The sequence below is a fragment of the Drosophila montana genome, unplaced genomic scaffold (assembly GCF_035044405.1).
Source record: "Drosophila montana isolate Dmon_TW-CO22-7 unplaced genomic scaffold, ASM3504440v1 contig_2127_1, whole genome shotgun sequence".
Taxonomy (NCBI): Eukaryota; Metazoa; Arthropoda; class Insecta; order Diptera; family Drosophilidae; genus Drosophila; species Drosophila montana.
This window is the reverse complement of record NW_026997035.1, coordinates 180446-203670: the sequence shown is the minus strand read 5'-3', so window position 1 is coordinate 203670 and position 23225 is coordinate 180446. Positions and strand designations below refer to the sequence as shown.

The 23225-nt window shown below is 40.1% G+C and overlaps 1 long non-coding RNA gene across 5 annotated transcripts in view; it reads right to left on the bottom strand.

The window, feature by feature from the left end:
* The window catches only part of LOC135427166 (uncharacterized), a 198976-nt gene that overhangs the window by 4109 nt on the left and 171642 nt on the right, over positions 1-23225 (bottom strand). For all 5 annotated transcript variants that reach the window (XR_010435998.1, XR_010435999.1, XR_010436001.1 and 2 more), the window contains one exon: positions 261-435. This is a non-coding gene — a long non-coding RNA (uncharacterized LOC135427166). The remainder of the gene's footprint in view (positions 1-260; positions 436-23225) is intronic.

The following is a 23225-nucleotide window of genomic DNA, read 5'->3' as shown; positions in this document are numbered from 1 at the left end:
GTGTGTGAGTACATGCATATATATTATTTTATTTTTCACAATTTCCCAAAGAGCGGCGGCAAAAAACTATTTTGTATTTGTTCAATTGCTGCAAATGCTTTCAAAGTATTTACAAACGTTTTCAATTTTGTCTGCGATGCCAGAGACACGAATTGCAATAATAACAACAACAACAACGACGACAACAACAGCTGCAACAACAGAAAAGAAGCCAAGGAACACACAACATTTAAAGCACTATGAATTTTAAATACACTTACCTTGAAAAAATATATAAGATAGTCCCAATTTGTTTACTGAATTTTCAGGTGTTGTGATTCCTAATCGAATTTCTATTTTCGAAAGTGTTTCCAACTTTCTAGAGTAATTGTAGGAACGAACGTCATACAGCAAGCGGTTCACGGGCTCGAATCCTTTTTCCTGAACTGAACTGAACTGAAAATATAGAATAGAAAGCATAAATTAATTACAAGCAGTTCAATTAAAATCTTATAGGTTCGATTTACGGAATAGAAATGTAAAATGTGTACGAAATAATTTTGATGTATTTTCAAAGAATCAACCATGGTTTCCGAGACCTATCTATTTTTAAACTCCGTACCTCGAGCCAGCTAATTAAATATTTATCTATTTTTATTTTAAGAGATTGTAAGAGTTTTAAATGCCAACAAAATTTAAGCTCCAATCTTCATATTTATACATATAGTGATTTTAAACATATTTATTCCAGAAACTCAATCTTTTACTTGTATATAACGGTTTCTTAGCCATATATTATGATTATATTATCTGATTGTACGAACTTTTAATCCAGGCAAATCTAAAAACTAAATCTTTATGTATCAATATAAAGGAATCTTAGCTATGTCTACGGATTATTGTTCCAAACAATAAAAACTATTAATCCTTATACTTTTGTATCTTAACTATATTTACCATGAATCTTATCTTTGCTGATATTATGAGTTTTATTCCAGAAAAAATAGAAAATCATTTTACCTTCTAGTATATAATAATATCTTAGCCATATCTTCCGGATTTATTATATTACGTGATTGTCCGAACTCTACTTCCAGACAAAATTGAAAACTCAATCTCTATATTCCTATACAAAAGCCTCTTAGCTGTACCTGCGGATTATTGTTTAGGCATAATTATATTGAACCTTCTCTTATTAGTATCTTGTCTATCTTCAAGGTATCTAGCTGAAGACAACATTGTCCACCTTGTGTTCTATTTTGTCAAGTTAGCTGACGCAGCTGAGGTACCCGCTTTGCCCTATGTGAGTAGCAAAAGTGTTGGCGCTGCCAAAAGCATTTCAATTTCAATTTCTATGCTGAGGCAGCGCTGCCAACTGAAATCGTGCCGTTAATCGCTTTAAATATGCGACAGGTTGCTGCCAGTTTTCCCCAATCCAGGGCCAGAGCTGGTTACATTGTTGTTGTTAGTTGCCTGGCGTTGCCTGGCAGCCTCACAGCCTCACAGCCTTCTGTCCGTCCGTCCGTCCGTCCGACCGTCGTCCGTCCGGTCGTCTGGCCGTCTGTGTGCGGCTTCCAGCCGTGCCGGGGCAGCCTTTGAGCGAAGGATTTCATAATCCGCTGCATTTGTCTCACTGATTATGCAATTTGGCTGTTTTTTCTCTTCTTTTGTGTGTTGCTGGTTTGTTGCTGCTGCACACAATTCAGGAAGTCATTTGCTCAACCTATTTGGGCCTTTGTACAAATAAATGTTTATTTAAATTAGGCGCCCAAAATAAATAATAAATACAAAAACAAATTCAATGGTCAGTGGACAAAGCGCTGTACAAATAAAACGGTAGCATTTTCTATTCGATTTTCACTTTCAGCTCAAATGCGGCCGCTGCTCTTGTTGCTGTCGCTGGGCGTGTCCGTTTTTAGGTTTGTTATTTTATGCAAATTTCTGCATGTCAGCCTGTGACTGAGGTTTTGTTTGTTGATCTCTGACATTACAAAAAAAAAAGAGTGAATGAGCGATTGGACTTTGATTACGCAGAAATGTGACACAATTGCTTGAACTGAATAAATACGAGAAAACTAAAGCGAAACAATGTTAAAGTTGTTTTTTTTTTGAGAGCTCATATAAAATGTGTACACATACATATGTTGAATAGTGACGAAATTAATCGCGCTAGAAAATAGCAAAGACGCAGCCGTTGAGACGACGCCGTGTCGTTTGCAAAAATACATATGATGTACATACAAATATACCTACATATGTGTATTGTCTGTGTAAGTGTATATGTATGTATACTCATGAATAATTACACCCATACATACGTATGGACCGACTTACCCTCTAAATAAGAAAGCAGGTGCGCCAAACCAAACTGCTTAAGAAGCTTCCGAAGCCTTTTGTCCGGCACTGTCGCATTCTTTTGCGTGTACATTTCTACAATTGCACTGGTAGAACTCTGAACTCTGAAATGGCACGCATCGGCTTCAGCAAAAGTATTAGAAAAAAATTGAGCGAGCGATTGCGTGCCAATTCTTTCTCAACTTTGTTGCGCTTTCCAGCTTTGCGACTACTGAGCAAGCCGAAGGATATTTGATTCAAATTGATTCTTTTGTTGACTTGAATTAAATACATATACTGCTTAAAGTAACTTTTTTTAAACTTGATTCAAGAATATTAATACTTATTCTAAGACCTTTTAGAGCTTAAATGAAACTAAGTACGAATTATACTTATCTCAAGAATTTTTAGCTCGATTCGGGCCCAAAAAGTAACGAATTATTTGGTATAAAATCAAGTACGAAAAGTCTTGTCATTAGCCCGCCGCTTTTCTCTTTGTGTAGATATAGTCAATTCCCTCAGTCTGTCTCTTTCTATAAAAATTCTTCCCTTTAACAAGAAGTTTTCCTGTGGCAGGTAAACATATGTCGAACTCTGGCGGATTGAACTACTATATCCTTTAGCTGCCTATCTATAATCTGTTACTAAACAATAAATACCTTTTATAGGAAAAACAAATTCTTTCTGTCCGCGAGCTCGAACCCTAAACTTCATGCCGACGCTTAGCTCACTACACTACTCACTCGACTGCCCCTCAAAAAAGATCATAATCAATCGGATAGCAGTCGAATTCCTGTACGAAAAGAAAGCTAATTTCCATTCGCTTTGATGTGCTGCACGAAAGAATCAATTGCCACAATTAAATTGGTACACAAAGGGCAGACAATAGATACAACAACAACAAAAGCGAATGTTAAAAAAACAGTTACTGAAAATTAAATTTTAATCAAACATATTCGTAATTGAATCAACACTGAGCTGAGCCGAGCTGAGCTCCTGCACGCTGCATTTTGAGGGTCAGCTGTGAATGGAGGGCGTAAAAGCGGCTACCACGCCCTCCCCACACATGTGCACTCAAACAATATTTTTGTTGTTATTTTGCAAATATTCTGAGCTCTTTTGATAATTTTCTGTTTTATTTGGGCCAACTCGTAAAAATCAATTCGTGCACAAAAATGCCAACATTTTAATTAAATTTTCAAGCAATTCAAGCAAAAGTTGCCACAGTTGTAAGCGGGGGGTAGCACTGGCAATGGGGAGGGGTGGATTGAAAAGGGCGGGATGGGTAGGGGGGTTGGGTGTGCTGCAACATGTAGGTGACTGCACTTTTTGTTGTTGCACGCCACACGGCGAAAAGTGTGCAGAAAGTTTTACACATAACAGCAGGTGGTTGAAGGGGGAGGTGGAGTCGGTCTCTCATCTTCCATCTCTTTCTCCGCTCACGTCTCTGTCGCTCGGCGTCCTATCCAAGCCATTAATTAACTAGAAATGCCATTTTCCACAATTATACGTTCCCGACTATATAGAAATGTAAAAACTAATTACATTGCAATTTGCCAGCGTAATAGCTCGGGCCGAGGCTCTGTCTCTATGTGGGCGCGCCCGCTGATGAGGGGGCGGCCAGTTTTGCAAGGGGGCGCGGCAGGCTTGCAGAAAACTGCATGCAAAGCAATTTTTAAAGCTGTAGGTAACAGGGGAGGAGCGGGGTCTGGCGCACTAACAAGCTTCCGCGCGACTTCCTTGGAAATACAAAATCAATGCAGAAAAGGACGAAGGACACATCCTGCGAACTTAAAGTTTGCCCGCGCCCAGCTAGGCGGGCACTCTCTCTCTCTGTATGTGTTCTTTGGGGGCGTAAGGCGTGGCATAATATCATAATTTGCATGCAAAGCCATTTCCAGCGACGTTGGTAATGGCACAGTGGTGCAATAACGCGTGAAATGTCAAACACAATTGGTTAAAAATAAAATAATAATAAACACAATAAATAATAAATACAATTATATTCTAGGTATAAAAATATTATTAGTTAATTAAATTACAAACAATTAATGTGTAAATGCAAGCATTAATAGGTTTATTTCAATAATAACAATAATGAAGTAAATAATAAAAAAAGTAGAGGCAAGCAGATAAATCACAGTTTAAATACAATTTATTTATTATGATGTATTATGCATTATTAAATCATAATGTTAACATTTAATATAAAAATGTGAACATAGAAACGTAAACATTTAGAAATGTAAACATCAAAAAAAATAAATAAATTTTAATCTCCACGTCAAGAACCGCATTTCGGTCACCCGAAATGTACCGGAAAAATATATAGCATAACAAATTTTGTTCATTAATTTATTAAATTGTTTTTTGGTTTTTAATAAACTGAACCACGGACCTCGAGCCAGCTAAATAAAAATTTAAATAAATTAAATCCATTTCATATGCCTATTTACTCTATTTATGGTGGTAAAAGTTAATATTGCCAATTCGGCTATTTTTGCTACCTAAATTTGGTTACGTTCCGTGATCGACAGGTGATATCAGTTGAATTAATTAATTAATAATTTTAATAATGGTTTGGTCAATTCAGCTAAATAAAGCTAGCTTCACGAGTTCGTCAGCCGGAAATAGTAAAATTTAAAACAGATTTAGTTGTTTTTCTCAATAACACCTTTTATTTGTCTATGAATTCTAGCTATTTTTAACATTGGACTTAGTTACTTTTTTATAACGTTATTTGGCAACACTTGTAATCGATTGTTGTGCCACGTTTGGCAACACTTGCGACCACTGTGCTATGGCACAATTTACCGTTGTGGGACTTTGCATAAGGCGTGCAGCAAACCACGTGGGACTGATTGAATGGTCCGATCGATGGGCGCTATAATTTGGGCTTGCAGTGTTGTCCTTAGCGGTTATTCAATCTTGGTTTAATTTCGCAACGGGTCAATTGTCGCACTTCGAGCGGCATGTGAAAGAGAGAGCCTGAGAGTGAGCGAAAGGAGAGAGAGAGAACAGTGGGGGAGTCCCACATCTGTTGTTACGTATTATCGTTGTTGTGGTTGTTGTAGACAACGCACATTTTGATTGATGTGGGATTTGTGGCACTTGCCAACACAAATGTGGAACGTTGTCGGGGCTTCAATAATGGTCGCCACATATAGAGACCGAGACCAGGACCCGGACACGGACTCGCGCATGTGTGTATGGTCGATTTGTTTCCCTAAACAATTCCTGGAAATTGCAATTGTTTCTACCTCTATTGATTGCTGTTATTGCAGCCTTTGCAATTAGGCAACATTTAAGTATTTACAAACTTTACATTCTCAAGTTTTCTGTGTGCAATTTATACGAATGCTAAAGTTGGAAAATTTCATTTTTTTTTGTAAATTTAAATAGTTGTTTCGATATCGAATAAATAATCGAATATATATAATAATATAAAATTCGGCATATACAAATAATTAAAAATTGGAGTAAAGGTGCAGGGCAAAAGAATTAGTTATCTGGAAAGACTATATACAAGCGCTGGGATAAACGAGCTTTGATTAATTAAATGCGGTTTCCTTTGCTCGATATCGCAGAAGCGATAAATCGATTATCGAAAATTCAAATATTTATCGATCAAATTAAATATATGCAATTTAGTTGCTAGCAACGGTATACTATTATTTATGTTAAAACCGTATATTAATAGTTTCCAAATAATTCTGTTAAACAAAAAAATAAAGTAAATATATTTATAGCTATATATCATACTAGCGGGTACAACCCGGCCTTGCCCGTGGCACGTATGTTATAAAATCAATGTTCTCAAACAAATTTGAAATGATTTTGAAACTGATCGGACGGTAAACAAATAACTTTCATAGAAACGTTTTCCGCCATTTTAGCACTGTTGCGTGTGGAATTTCCCAAATCGCTGAAACAAGTATTCATGACATTCTTATGTAGAGCTTTGAAAATAAGTTTGAAGCAAATCGGACACAACTTAAAACTTCGCACAAAAAATCTTTGAGTCGCATTCCACCCGAAAAAGTTTGGATTCTGCGAAAAGTGTGAAACACGTCTCAAATGATTTTACTTATAGATCTTTGGAAACGAATTTGAGCGCGAAACGTCACCCACCAAATCTTTGACCTCCATTTCCACCAAGGAGGAACGGATTTTTCGAAAAGTGTGAAACACCCCTTAAATGTGTTTGAACAATGATCTTTGAAAATAAGTTTGAGGCCGATCGGATGGTAAACAAAAAAGTTACATACAAACGTTTTTCGCGATTTTTTCACATTTGCGGGTGGAATTTCCCGAAACCCCATCTTAACGTGCACCTACATCACATAAGGTAGCTACAGTGAAAATTTCAGCTTCCTAGCTTTTACGGTTTGGGCTGTGCGTTGATCACCAATCACTCAGTCAGTCAGTCAGTCAGTCAGTCAGGACAAACGGTTTTTATATAGAGATTAGTTTAAATTTCTGTTCTACATTTAATTCAAACTCAGAGGTTCCCATAATTATGCACAATAGACTCTTAAATCGAAGCATGGGCAATATAGCACATACAAATTATTTATTAGCCATATCGAGAACGTGGCTTAGCTCAGATAGAGCTGCATTTGGGCCATAATGAAGCCCAGTTTGTAGCAGCTTGTAGAAAAATTATGACTACAATTTGCGCGAAAAGCAAACCAAACAATTTGTGGTTGCCTCTAATGCACTCACATATAACCCGAGCTCGAACCCGCGCACGAGCCCGAGCCCAAGCCCAAAAACCCAGTCCAGAAACAACATGCATCTGGCCAATAATTACGCAGGGGCGTAGGGCGGTGGGGAAGGGGAGTAAATTATGCGCGGCAACTTGTGCGTAAAGTTGCAGCTGATGCTAAAAGTTTAGCACCGCACTCAAGGACATTCAGAGGGCGCGTGGAGGGTAGGGGGCACACACAGCTGACAAAGTGGCTGCCTACACAGTTGCCATTGACCAGGCCAAGACGTTCATAAACTTTATCAGAGGAAGCCGCGCGACGCGTTTCTTAGCCATTTTTGGCCTGCATCTTGGCCATTGTCTGTCTGGCTGCTCCTTGCCTATAGTTTATGGCATATTATTGGCATAAACATGGCGACGTGCACAGTGTGCCCAGGCAGCAGGTATGCAAGGTGCAGCAGAGCAATTCGAGCGCGCTCCCCCAGCCCCCCGCTAGTCAGCAGTGTGTGTGTGTGCGTGTGTGATTTATACCATGTGTCAGGCAAAGCGTTCAATTAGCGGCTTAAATTGTGAGCCGGGCCTAGACCAGCGCCAGGCGCAGCAGCTTCTGATGCTGTGCTGCCGGTTTAAGCCACATGTGACCTAATTTTGGACTGTTTAGAAGCAAGGCTTTGACAAATTATATAAAGCACGGCTGCAGCTAATGATGAGCCGCGGGAGCATAATTCATGCGTGCCACAAAAATGCCCAAACATTTTTTGCACAATTTGTGGTTCATTGGGCCCCATAACAATACTTCATCTTCCATAAGGGAGGGGGGATAAAAAAAAACGGGGTGCAGGCTAAGATACAGATACATGTCCGGCTATAGCTATAGCTACAGCAGCCAAGCTGCAATCGTTCAATTCGAGTCTGGAGCTGCGAGCTGCGAGTCCCCATCCGCCATAATTGATGATACCGAATGCCACTAAATTATCAATTGACCATAAATTTGCTCATTACGCTCAGTTTGTGGTCTTTGGGCTCTCGTTTGGGGTTTTCATTCAAGTTTTCTGTGTCTGTTGCCTGCCAAAACGTTAAACGTTTTAACGTTTTAGCCCGGGCAGCAACGGGCTGCTCATCATCATCATCATTTGCCATTGCGGCTGGCGTTTTAAATAACTTTTTTATAAGGCCCCGACGATCTTGCCAACTTATTGGTATTTCCAGCTCCGTCTTATATATATACATTTTTTTTCGCGCACGTTTTCGTTGCCTTGCTTTCTTTCTTTTTTTTTTTTGTGGCCTAGCAAATTGTTGTTTACAGCTGTCGGGTGTTGGTATTTCATGGCTCGGATCTGTCTACTCGCTTTGAGCCCGCTATAATTGCTGTTTATGCTCTGGGAGAGTTTTAAATGTGAGCAGCCTGTTGCTTAACTGCAGGTAGAGCTATAAATGGCCAACAAATTCCCAGCTAAATATGGCCAATATTAAGACTGATAGGTCTGTGATTAAATGTGATGCCTAGCTTAGACCAACTATTAGCCAGCGACTGCTTAAAATTATATTAAACGAATTGAGTAAGCCTCATGGATTTAAAAAATAGTTGCTTAGGATGAGCTACTCGAGCTACACGATGGTTTCACTAAGATCCACTCTGGGCCGGTAAACTTTTGTATGAAACTGTATTATGTTTTGTACGATCAAGTTCTTCTTCATTGGAAACATTGGAAACAAATTGCTGGAATTCAGCTTCATGTGTGAAAAATGGGTGACTTATGACTCTTATCAAATCGTTAAAACTGAATGTCATCAAACATACTAGCAAAATTCTTAGACGCAAGCGCTTTTAAATGTAGTATCGTTTTAATAAGATACAAATTCGAACAGCTGAACATCGTCTTTAAATAGGTTTTACGATAAATATTTATGTGTTTCAGGAGAATAAATTTGATGCTAAGCCTCATGGCAATCCATATTTTCATTTAATAAAAACAAAGGCGTATCCAATTATCAATGCTTTTGTATTTTTATGGCTTTATATTTTTGTTTAATAGTATATTGAATATTTTAAGGAATTCGTCTGTCCGTGGCAATTGGCAACCTTTTTAACACCTGGTGGCACAACAACGGCACAATTGGCCAGCCTCCTATCCCCCGGTGGTACGACGCCGTGATGATTACGATAAATCTCAACATATTTTGAATGCGTATACAAAAGGCTTACTTCTTTTTCAAGGCTAATTTAAAGATTAAACTTATACGTACTACATAAGCCAGCACCAGAAACTATTATACAGATCAAACAAGCCTGGAATTGCTTGCCAAGAACTTTAGTGAAACGTCAGTTCGCTTGACCCCTGCACAGCTATCGAATGAGCACACATATAATGTGTATATGTGCTTGAGCTGTTGTAAGTGGTAACTGTTTGACATTTATGCCTTGCCACTGTGTTATTTCTCGCTCTCTCTCGCTCATTGTGCGGCAAGTGCTTTGGCTTTAGCTTTGGCCACATCCGCATCCTGGACGCGAAGCACACGTTCCATTGCTGCATGATTAACATATCACGCAGACGTTGCCATAACATTTCACAAGCAAATAAACTGCAGCACAGCTCAGCTGCAACAGCTGCCAGTCACTACACAACACACACCCCTGCCCCTACCCTCCCTCTACCCTCCACCCAACCACCCCCTTGCGGCTTGTTGAGTGACGTACAACTTGACTGGCAGCAGCAGCGAATCAGTGAGAAAACCTTTAGCCCCGCACACTCGACATTCGGTTGGGGGCGTTGGGGCTAGGCGCTTGTAATATTTAACACCAGCTGAATTTTAATGCGATTTGCAGCTGACTAACTGACTGTCTGACTGACAGACTGACGGACGGCAGGACCGACTGAAGGACTGACAGTCCGTCTGTCTGTGCGCCTAATGGCCAACTAATATGCGCAAAATGACTTGCAGGCAAGTCGCGAACTGCCAACTCTCGTCTGTCTCCGGCGCAAAGATCGTGCCCAACTGCGTACACTCAAAAAAAGGGAGAGCACTAAGCTTAAAATGCGATAACAAATTATAAATCGCTGATCATGAATTTGACAAAAGTAGGATATCGAAAAACATCAAAATGGGTCTCAAAATAAATTTTTGGCAACAGATTAAGTCATCCACAATTTGAGCTTTTAAACAAAATATGTTAACTAAAATATTAAATATAATTATTAATCTCTATATATATAACTGTTTGTCCTGACTGACTGACTGACTGACTGACTGACTGACTGATTGGTGATCAACGCACAGCCCAAACCGTAAGAGCTAGGAAGCTGAAATTTTCACTGTAGTTACCTTATGTGATGTAGGTGCACGTTAAGACGGGGTTTCGGGAAATTCCACCCGCAAGTGTGGAAAAATCGCGAAAAATGTTTGTATGTAACTTTTTTGTTTACCATCCGATCGGCCTCAAACTTATTTTCAAAGATCTTTGTTCAAATTCATTTGAGGGGTGTTTCACACTTTTCGAAAAATCCGTTCCTCCTTGGTGGAAATGGAGGTCAAAGATTTGGTGGGTGACGTTTCGCTCTCAAATTCATTTCCAGAGATCTATAAAAAAATTATTTGAGACGTGTTTCACACTTTTCGCAGAATTCAAACTTCTTCGTGGGGAATGCGATTTAAAGATTTTTTGGGCGAAGTTTTAAGTTGTGTCCGATTTGCTTCAAACTTATTTTTAAAGCTCTTCATAAGAACTTAATAAGTACGTATTTCAGCGATTTGGAAAATTCCACCCGCAACAGTGGTAAATTGGCGGATAAAGGTTGTATGAAAGTTTTTTGTTTACCATCCGATCGGCCCCAAATTCGTACTTAAAGATCTATGTTTAAATTCATTTAAGGGGTGTTTCACACTTTTTGAAAAATCCATTCCTCCTTGGTGGAAATGGAGGTCAAAGATTTGGTGGGTGACGTTTCGCTCTCAAATTCATTTCCAGAGATCTATTAGAAAAATCATTTGAGACGTGTTTCCTACTTTTCGCAGAATTCAAACTTCTTCGTGGGGAATGCGATTTAAAGATTTTTTGTGCGAAGTTTTAAGTTGTGTCCGATTTGCTTCAAACTTATTTTCAAAGCTCTCAATAAGAACTTAATGAATACGTATTTCGACGATTTGGAAAATTCCACCCGCAACAGTGGTAAATTGGCGGAAAACGGTTGTATGAAAGTTTTTTGTTTACCATCCGATCGGCCCCAAACTCATTTTCAAAGATCTATATTCAAATTCATTTGAGGGGTGTTTCACACTTTTTGAAAAATCCATCCTCCTTGGTGCAAATGGGGGTCGAAGATTGGGTGGATGACGTTTTGTGTTCAAATTTATTTCCAAAGATCTATAAGAAAAATCATTAGAGACGTGTTTCACATTTCTCGCAAAATCTAAACTCCTTCGGTGGAAAATGCATTTTTATGATTTTTTTTGTTGAATTTTAAGAGTTTTCCGATTTGCATAAAAGTTGTTTGATTCCCGTCCGATCAGTTTCAAAATCATTTTCAAAGCTTTTTTGATTTTATAACATACGTGCCACGGGCAAGGCCGGGTTATACCCGCTATATAAATATATAATTATTAAATATAAACAATTTTTAGCTATTTAAGAATATAAAATGCATTAAATTAACATTGCATATTTTGCACATAAAAGGAAATGTTCACAAATTTTCAAAAATAAAATATAGTATTACATCGAAAGAGTTTGTTACATTTTTATTTATAAATATGTTTATTTATGATATTTTTTGCATCTTAAAGGTTTTCCTTTAATCAAAAAGAAATATATTTTTATGAAATATGTTTCAATATATTTCATTAGTTAGGTTTTCTTTAAGCTGTTTCTTTAAGGCTCCCTTTTCGCTGAGTGTACGCATGAACAAGCATTTTGAAACACCTTGTGTGAGAGTTATGGCCCTAGCCAGAAGGAGTCGGAGCGTAGACCCGAGCGGGCGATCTCAAGCTGCTGCTGCTGCTGCTGTCTCTGCCTCCTCCCCCAGCTCACGATTGGCGAGTAGGTGTCAATAACTTTCAAATGCCGGCTCAGGATCTGCTGCACATTATCATATGGCAGTTACATGAGGCAGTCGACTCATGCATAAGCAGCCCCCTTTTTTTTTAGCTCCCCTAACAGTGTCCCTCAACCCGTTTTGACTCCTTTCGCAAATTTATGCATTTTTGAAGTTTTAATAATGTAGCTCGTTAGCCACGGTTTGTTAAACTTTGTTTTCATTTTCACTTCACTTAACTTCAATGCAAGGCAGCTCCAGCTCTAGAGCTGCAGCTAAAGCTGTGGGTCGCTCCACATCTATGAAAAACCCCCGTCACGTGTTGCTGCCAGCTGCCCTCCGCCTGGCTCCACACTCTTCTCTACACCTCGTCTCTAACTCAACTCTGGCTGCAGTTTTCGGTTTCAATATGCGCGTCGTGCATTTGCTTGGGGTCATTGTTGTTATTGTTGTTGTTGTCGCTGTTATTGTCAGCTATTTGTTGCCTTTGGCCATATTGCAGTTGGCCATGTCTCTCCTCGTGGCGCTTGGCACCTACCCGCTCTCCGACATCCCCCTTCAGTGTACACAGTCAAATCGTTTGATAAACGTACAAAAGTGAAAACACATTTTACATTTGGTCGCATTGGCTGCTGTTGCTACTTTGCATAGCTCCCACTAGACGAGTGCCTCCCCAGCCTTGCCAACCAGCCATGTTTAGCGGGTCTCTACGTAGGATTAATACTGCACACAGCTATTGTGAGCGGGACTTAGCTGGAATTGTCATGATATGATCGGCGTCATTAGTAATCGGGCTGTTTGGACGCTGCTCAGCTGTCTTATATAGTATAATAAGTGACCGTAGTTTGGTCTTTTGTCAGCTTAACATTATGATTTATCGAACTCTTGCTAGTAAATAGACGCAAACGTTTCCAGGGACTGACTGATTAGTTGGCAACGCAAGCAAACAAATGTTAGATATATTAAACACTAAGACGGGGCTTTGGAAACTTCACCCACCAGGGTGGAAAATTGATGGATATACATGATATTCCAATTCGATTGATTTAACTATTTGACCATGATTTGCAAGCATATCATTACCCTTATTATAGTTGTCTTATTTGTGCGATTTCACAGACAATCCATTTCCTCGCATAGTCTGAGCTCCAGATCCGTTAAGAATACAAATGTTCGCTTCATTTTTTGGCAAGAATATTATATTATCTATACCTTTATATGGAATTTCAAGGGAATTTAAAGGCGGAACTAAATCATTGCTGGTAAAATATAGAATATTGGCGAACAAAGGCTGAACGAATAGAATTATTTCTGTAAATGGACTTGTTCCCTCTCGCCTGTGTCTTTTGCTGTTTCTGTTATATCTTTAATTCCTGTCAACCAAAAAAAATGATACTCTTGGGAGCTCTACAAACATATTTTTCTTTCAAAAGTGCTCTTCCTGGCAGATTCTTCCTGGTATATCATCTATGCAGCTCTTCATAGATATACCAGCTCAGCATATTTTGTTCATTCATAGTTTTCTCAGCTCATTTGTTGCAAGTCTGGATTGTTTTTTGTTTTGCCGTCCACTTTGTAGTTGAATTTTCATGCCACTGCCTTTGGCCAAATGACTCCACCTCGCAGCTTATCCCCTCACCTGTTTGCTGTATGCCTGATGAAGTAATACAATTAAATGTCGTATTACACAAAAGGAAATATTGCGGCGGTGGCCGCTTGCAAATGTCCAGGCACATGTCTGGGCCATTAGGCAAAATGGCCAAGTCGTGAGCTGGTGTTAACTACAAACGAGTTGAATTCGTTTTCATTTGTTGGCTAACGTAATAAATAGCCTTCATTATGGCCAATAAATTGAAAAAGTTTCTACTTTGGCCAAAATCATTTTTCTTTGCTTGCAAAAAACTTTAAATATCACAAAATAAATAAATAAATAAATATTTCTATACAAGTAAACATTTATATTTTATTAGAGCAACAGTTTATATTATATTAATGAACGAGAAAAAACTTATAATGGAAAAATTCTTCTAGAAATAAAAAGTAAAAAGAGACTAAATCTATCTAGAGGAAAAATCTAGGAAATTTAATTGTATGCAAAAAGCAGCCATAAAACCATTTGGGACTCTGAAATCTGAACACAGGGTATCTACTTGTGCGGTGTTTTATAGCTTTGAAAGATATTTTATTAGAAAACTTCAATCTAAAATATTAAAAGCAAATTTTATTAATTTCGAACTTGTTTTGACCTGACAATCTGTGGTAAACTTTTTGACGAATAGAACGTGGAGAACTGTTAATAAAGTTGCTTTCATTCATCAACATCATCATTAGCTCAAAATTTGTGGTCTTTTGGTCTAATGAATGGAAATCGTTTGAAAGTTTGCCCGCCTGCCAAGCTCAACTAATAAGACATATTGTCTAGCTAGGCGGTAACTGGACCCAAAAGGTAAGCGCCCAACGATAAAGAGTCTTGAGACCAGGATTCGGTTTGGGTTTGGGTTCGGGTTCACGGCAAGTGTAATGCGAGTCAACCTGTGTTTGTAGTTGCTGTTGTCGCAAGTTTGGCAACTTGTTCGCTTCCTTGGGCTAACCGTAGCACATTACAACTAATACACTCAGACGATGATGTTGTAGCCCAAAAGTTTGCGTTCTTTGAATTTCACAAAGCGCATAATTACCAACAACATGCGAAAAAAAGGAAAACTGAAGAAAAAATTTACCAGAAAAATGGGAGACAAACTTTTCGACAAAATTATTTGTGGTTGTGCGGCAAGAACGACAACAAGTAAAGTAGACATCATGAGCGAGAGAGAGGGAGAATGAGTGAGGGGCTTGGAGGGATGAGCTGAATAGCGAGTGGAAAACTTTCACATAAAGAAAAGTTAGCGCAAACCGACTTAAAGAAAATTATAATTACACGCACAGTCAGCCAAAATGGTAGACCAAGTCCTGCTCGGGTTAAGGGTAGTTGTAGCACACAAGAAAATACTTTAATTGCCGCTAGTTTTGGCAAGTTTTCGATTTGTAATTTGTTTGTGTGTGTGTGCGGGAGGACAAATGGGCAGACAAACAAGCGCAGCAAATTATGGAAAAATATGCTAAAAACTGCTATGAAGCATGAACATTTTGCTGAATAATTAGACCACCTGGCGCAGTCCTCCACAACAACAACAACAACAACAACAACAACAACAACAACAACAACAACAACAACAACAACAACTGCAAAAGCAAAGCGAGCAAGTTGGAAAAACTCAAACGCAGCAAAGGGAAAAGTAACAAGCACACAGGCTCACAAAAATTGAATTGCCTGGATTGAATTACGTGCTGAGCTTACAGAAGCTGAAGCATTTGGCAGTTTTTTGTAGTTTTTCCAGCTAGTTTTTTTCGGTTTGATTTTTATTATTTTCACTCAAAACTTCATAATTGGCTAAGGCAATTAAAATGAATTCAGGCGCTCGAGTGCCTTGGACTTTAAACATTCTCAGACTATGGCCATACAAATTTTCATTAACATTTGTTTACACTTCATAAATCAAAAAGCCTGCGCTCAAGTAAGGGCCAACATAATAAAAGCGCTCCAAAAAGCTTTGCAAATATGTATATACAAAAAAAATAAATTAAGAATAACAATAACAGCAACAACAACAACGGGCAGGCTTTTGAATTGCGTTGTTTAATTTTTACTCTTGACTGACCCGGCCAAAGTAAACTACCCCTACAGTCTGCTCGAGCCCCAAGCATAGGAAACCCATTGAACGGACCCGTTTCGGTCAGTTTCATTTATTTAATGGATGTGGCTTAAAGAAACAATGAGAAAAAATGATTCTGTGCGGAATTTGGTTCGAAAGATCTTTAAGCTAGGGGAAAATTTTGTATATCAATAGCTCTAGGAAAATAGTTTAAATTGAAATATTTGAGTTAATAATACTTTTATATGAAATATGTGTATCCTATAATTAGAAACTGCATAATATTTTTCAGCTCTAAACTAATTTAATAATACATTTTTCCTGCTTCTTATCTTCCATACGATTTCCCTAAAAATTTCAAAAGAAATTCTTCCACAAAAATACATATACATATATTCGACTTAAGGTCTTTAGTCGGAACTTTAAAATAAATTTTTAAATTTATTAATATCTGTTCAAATTTAAATTTCATTTTCTTTTATTGTTGTCTAGGATTCAGTCGAGTGGCAACCCCTATTTAGCCCTGGACCATGGTCACTTTATCTGCAAAGTGTTTCATTTATTTAATGCATTCACAATTTTCTAGACACTTTAACTGCGACTTTAGATTTTCCGGCCGGAGTTATGCGGGGCTGCTTAGGGTTGTTTGGGATTTGGACACAAAGCCAGCTCTAGCCAGCTTTTTTTTATGGTACAGCAAGTGAAATAAACAGCACGCGGCCAGATAGACAGCGTCTAGTGCTAAAATAGACGGCCAGACGAAAATAAAAACACGCAAATAAAAGGATTTTTCGCGTTTCCTCTTTGGCCAAAAAGGGGCTTTATAGGGGGTAGAATATTTGTCCGGATGCCTTGCCAGGAGTTGGCTTTTAGCTCTCCGGCGTTAAGATTGCAGTTTTCCGGCTGCTAACTTTCATTAAGGTTTCGGCCAAATGTGCATGCAAAGCTGCTGCTGCTGCTGGTGCCGCGACTAGACAAATTTGATTGAGAATAATGGGCAGAGAGCTTTACGGGCTCAATCTCAGGAATGGGGGATGCACTTCAGCAGCTGGTCTGACTAAAGAAAAAGATTCCCTTCATTTATTTTTGTGAATGTAAATAGTACACATAAGATTGTCTTTAAAAAATATTCAAAAGCCAATATGTACTAAATAAATGAGACCTACTTGTATAAAAGAGGTGTGTGTGCGTCGAACTAGCAAGTAAGAGGTCGCAGGTTCAAAACCAGCAGAAATTTTCAACTGTAAATTCTCTCGAAAGTAGACGAGTTTTTGCATTTCAACCAGAGAAAACTCTTCAGTTCGATTCGAAAAGTGGGTATTACGAGTAGTAATAACCTATAACATAGCAGACGAGCTTAAGTACCATTAATATCGAATCCTGTGAGTATACAGGAAACGTCCGAATCCAAATTTCTGTTTTTCCATGCTGATATTACTTTTTGGTTGACATATTATCCCAGGGAAACATTTATTAACATTTACTTACCTGCATAATATGACTCATTATGCAACTGCCGTGAATTGATTTCCTTTATTCATGGAAATCAATTCGCGCCAGCTGCACAATGTGTGTGAGCGACAAGGTAAGAGATACAAAAGAGAGCGTGAGAAAGAGAGAGCAAAAGCAGAGAAACGGCATTTCAATTGAAGCTCGGTTAATTTGATGCCCGGCGAGGGCGATGTCGTCTGGGCCACTGAAATCAATGACAGAAATATGAAATGAAAATATAATTGGTAATTTATTGTGTCTACAGATTGTTGCACGAAACTCGAGCAAACCGAGAAAAACAAGTACAAAAAGAGCAGCCGTGGCCAGTGCTCGACTAGCAGATACGCTGTAGCTAGCTTCGTGTCGTAACATATGTGTTTCCTATTCGAATATTATCAAACTTTTGATAACGATAGTTTGATTAAAAGATAGAATTATGACCAGACTTTTGGGCTACTGATATACAGTGTATAATCTTTTCATGGTCTGCAAAACCTTTGAACAACTTGGCATAACCTTTCTTAGTCACTAAATATTTACAGGGTATTATAATAAATTCACGTACAATATATACGAATTGTCGATCAGTTTGCCTCATGGATATGCATTGCAGTTGTGTTTACAGCAACCGCCTCCTCTCGTACCACACCGTGCGTCATTGGCATGCAACGCCACCAGCACCACTCGGCAGCACTCTGCACCACTCCATGCCAACTCTACTCAAGTGCGCACCAATAAAAATCATAAAAATTGTGCCACAATAAAAAGCGCAGCGCCCTGCAGCGGGTGACTATGAAAAAAAAAAGGAAAAAGTAAAAACAACACACACATACACTCAAAAGCCGACCAAATAAATCACATAACTTTTCAGACATGGGGCCCGCCAAGTCGACGGCTTTGGCCTCGCCCCCCTGCTGCCCTTCCCAACAAAAATCCCGTCTGGCAGATGCAGCAGACACCGCTGCAGCCGTGACGGCAGCTGAGGCTGAGGCGGACGTAGTTGCGTCTACGGCGACTGCGAATTATGGGCTTGTGTTCTGCAAATGACAAACAAATCAGAAGAGAGAGAAAGAGAGGGAGGGGGAGGGGGGCGGAGTGTATGTAAGAGAGAAGAGAGAGATTTTGGAACCTATTCCAGTGCTTGTAGTTCAAAGATATTCAGAGTCCAATTGGTCAAATCGACGTTTTAATAGGCTATATGTTGTTGAATTTGAGCCGGCGACTTCACCAGTTTGGGACAAGCGCTGATCAGTAAATCAGTTTTTCAGTCAATTTTATTTCTTGCATATAGATACAATAATTATATATTTAAATGATATATAGTGGTTGCTTATGTTCATGAGCGATCATTAATTATGAGTCCTGGTTGGCAAGGAGTCGCAACATGCGGGCCATGGCCAACAACCAAGAAACAATGGCGAGCGCCTAACTTGACGTCGAGACTGAATTGAATTTGATATCTATAAATCAATTGGCGGTACGCAAACTGTCAAAGCAACTGGCCAAAAACTTTCCATTTTGTTGCCGCGTCGGCGGCTTTTATTAGAAATCGTTCAGCATTTGACAATAAATCAGAGCGCGCAGCGACTTCAAAGCGAACTTCAAATTGAATGCGCCACAACGAGTTGAGCTCAAGTATTCCAGCAATGTGCGCGAGACAACGTTGAGATTGTCAACTCTGTGGCAGCTAACTAACTGCCAAATGTGTGTGCTTGGCCAAGTGTTCGTTCATTAACGCCATTAAACCAGTTTTGACATTTTAATTAAGCCGCTGCAATGTTGCCAGCCGACAGCTGCGCCCGCGCGCTGCAGGACAAGGTCAAGATCATAGATCATAGGCGAGGCGCTTATCGCAGCTAGCAGCAGCTCGCAGCAGCAGCAACAACAACAGCAACATGGCTGCTTATCAGGCGTATCAGTCGACGGCATCTGCATCGCTGTTGCTGCATGTCCTGCGTTCAGCAGCGACGGCAACGGCCGCGGCGGCCGCTTCGGCAGCGTCGCGACAAGACACAAAAATTTGCATTTACCAGACTGTCGCCCACTTAATTACGCAGCAACAGCAACGCAGTCGGCGTCGCTGCAACATGTTGCACATTACACTAACAAGCATGGCACAAACAAAGCAGCAGCTAATCCACCCTACAAAAGCAACAACATTCAAAGGGAGAAACCCCAAAGGATACTATCATCGTTTTTAGTTTAAGCTTATGAAATTTGCAAATACTTTTCTCTTGGTCACAAACATTTTTTATCCAATGTGTAGAACTTTATTTTTTGCACATGTGAGGTATGTGTTTAAAATAATTTCTACCTGTGTGATATGATAAAATAAAATTAAAATCTAGAATCAATTTTAGTTAAACAAATATAATAATTGTTATTCTTATATAATATCAATGCAGCTTTCCACCTATTTTCTACATGTGGGTGTGTAAGTAGAACAAATGAAAAACGATGAGTGGCAAGATAAAATAAAATGAAAGTGAATATAATACTAAAAAATTTGGTAAAACCAGTTGCAAATAAATAATACTTTTGTATAAAAAACCTTTCTAAAGCCCCTTATAGGTGACCATGCATGTTGTCAACGACATATTTGGTGGGTGTACGCAGCAAAACCGATACGTGCAACTAGAAATATTTCTTAACAAATTATTCAACACTTTGCATGCACAGCAAGCGACGGCGGCGGCGTCGTCAGCCACCGACAACAGCAACTTGCAACAGGAGACATGCGGCGACCCTCAGCCGCCCCAGACTTAGAAGCGAGAACAACCAGACTAGGACCCAGACCAGGCCAGGCCAGGCCAGACCAGACCAGACCAGGACCGACAAATGCAACCAACGCAACGCAGCCGTCCGCCCGCCCGCCAGCCCGTCCGACTGTCAACATCTTGTCTTTGGTCTTTGGGCTGCTGTTTGTCATTTTCTTTTTGCTGCCTCCTCTGATGCTGTTGTTGCTGCTGCTGCTGCGCCTTGTTAAATGCTGTTGGAATTTGCCACAGCCGCAGCCCAGCGGATGACAGGCCTAGAGACCGACCTGCTTGCCAGCTGGCATTGGGAAATGGTAAATGGTAAATGGAAAATGGGGAGCTGCTGTGCGTGTAAATCATGCCAATTTAAATGAGTAAAAGTTTTTAGCCTACCTGCAACGCGCGTTTTGACACTTGTCATTTGTGGCATCTGCAGCCTGAAAGCCCCTCAAGCAGCGCCAGACTGTATGACGTCTGCAACGGAAGTGCAGCAACTGTCAGCGCTGTTGGGGCATGGGGGATCTACATTAATCAGCCGACGCGCTGATTGAGTAATGTGCCTCACATGGAGGTGCGTGCGTGTGTTGCACCTGCGCTGCCCACGCCCGAATGCCCGGCCAGTGCTGCCCCGCCCAGCGTTAACATGTGCCAAGCTGCGTCGTTGAATGACCATTAAAATGTTATCGCTTATTTATCGCTCAGGATGCGTATAGAATCTCAAGACTCGAGACATTATGCCCAGCCTTTAGTCTGTTGGCGGTCTTCGCGGCTAATCCGTGCACGCATGCGATGCGCTTGTTGCCTGCCTTGGCAACATTGTTGACAAAGTGTGCAACAAAATGTAGCCAGCATAAAGGAAACAACAACAACATTACAAACAAAACTAGTAAGAGTGCTCTAGTCGGGAGTGCAAAACTTGGAGATACCCTCAATACAGCGCAAAGCTGTCATTGCAATAAACCTGACCTCCTTCTTTACATACTTTTACAAATACACATGCTGCAAGCTTCCCTTAGCCCCACACTATGGGAAAACCATTTCTGATTAGCTTCGATGTTTTTGGTCTGATCTTTATGCTATATGTACCAAAGCCCAAGACAATACCTCTAAGACTGCGTTCTTTTACAATTTTGGGGAGAACTGGCTGAGTTAGCAAAAGAGGGAAATACATGTTTAGTTTCAAGACATTTTACATACCAAGTTTGGCGTGTTTTGCTTTTGCCAGCTGCAAGATAAGGTCAAAAATTAAGATGTCGATATCAATTTTTATCGATGTCGTGTAAACGTGGCCTGTTATCGATAATTAATTGTATAAGCCTCTTTCTGTCTGTTATGCACATATGCACAACATCAATATACCCTTTTTTACCATTCTCAATGGGTTCAGGGTATAGAAACATACAACATTATTGCAGAAATATTGTTGCTAATGTTCGCGTGTGCGCTCGCGTTTATGTCTCGTAGCACGTTGCCATAGCACACTGGTGCCAAATGCATTTGCATGGAAACAAGTTATTTTGCCTGTTTTTGAGGATTAACAAGATTTAAAGGTTGTCCCTTGTACATATGTATATATCCATATAAAATAAAAATAAATATTTGAAAAACATTTAAAAAACTAGATTAAATATTATGAGTGGGATTTCAATACTTATTTTATGATATAAATACCGAATCTCCCTTTATATATTATCAAACTTTGCAGGGCAAATATTTTGATAAATATTTGATAAGTACTGCTAAAGCTTATTATATCGATCTAATCTGCACTGCATTAAAAGTTAAATAAATATTAGTTAAAATTTTGCGCGTGCTTGTTCGAGTCGAGAGCTAAATGGAATTCGTATCGGAGGGCATCTAATTTATTGATAAAGCGGCTATTCACTTGCCAGCCCATTTCCACTCAATCTCAACCTAATCCATGCCATAACTATTTAAGTAGCAGTCCAAGCCAAGCCCAAACAGACAGGCTGACTGACAGACAGACTGACAGACAGCCAGTGCCGACTGCTTGCCTGTCTGCTGTGGTCAGGATAGCCTGGTCCCTATCTGAGCCCAGCTGATTGGTGGGCTGTTGAATGCTAAGTTGACGCTTTGATCTTGTCTAGCGCGTAAATCTGGCGATGCGCTTTGAGATTAAATGCCATTTGTGTGGCAATGTGAATGCCGGCACTCACTCTGACCACAGTCCCTCCACAAGGCACCCCTCTCCACGCCACGCTCCCACTCTGTTCAGCCCGGCTGTGTGCACTTGGCAAATTAAGCAGCAGTTCCAGGTAAGCAGGCAGACAGTCAGGCAGAGAGTCTGGCCAGGCACCTGTTCATTAAACGGCCGCTGGAAAATTATAGTACAGCGAGTGCAGTAAACAAATGTAATCGACATCCTGTGGCACAAAGGATGCCGCCGCTGCCGTTGTGGCCAGCAGGTCTGCTGCAAGTGGCGTCTTCTGCTGTTGGGGGCGCCGAAATGGACTACATAGAGCGCAAACCCAAATGCAAAAGCAAACAAATACAAAAGCAAAAACAAATAATAAACACAACGAATTTTGATTTACCATGAAATTTAAATGACCCGAGCAAAACAGTGAGAGGGGAGCGATGGCAACAGCTTGAGACTTCACTTTGCGTTTTATTGTCGAGGCGCGCAAATATTGTCAAAAGACTTTCAAGTGGAAGGGAACTGGTTGGCTGGAGCCCAGTTGAGGCACATTTGCATCTCGCTCTCGTTGCAACGGAAGCGCCACAGATATGAAAAAAAGATGCCGACAATGGGACAAGGCACTGTGGATAACTTGTCGCTGTCTGCATTGCTATGTCTGTCCGTCTATCCGCCCGTGCGTCCGTCCTCACGTCCGTTCCACAGATTCAGACCCAAACGCAGTCCTGTTTTTGTTTGCGCCGGCGCTTCAAGTGTCCCTTTGGCGTACGGGCAGCTGCGGGGTTTGCCCACTTGTTTGGATTTATAAATATATATTTTTTTGGTTTACTTAGGACCCGGTCTCGAGACGACACTCGAGCACGCAAAAGTGCCAGGCAATCAACAACAAATTATGAGTGCTACAATTTGCTTAGCCCATGCCACAAGATATGGTAATTGATCGCGGACTTATCGCCACGTTCAGCCAAACGATGCACTTGGTATTGGGCTGGCATTGAACTTTCTTCTGGCTAGTGAGTATAGAGAGTAGTAGAGACAATGCCGACACTCTACTGACCCAGTTGGGTGACGGGGGTC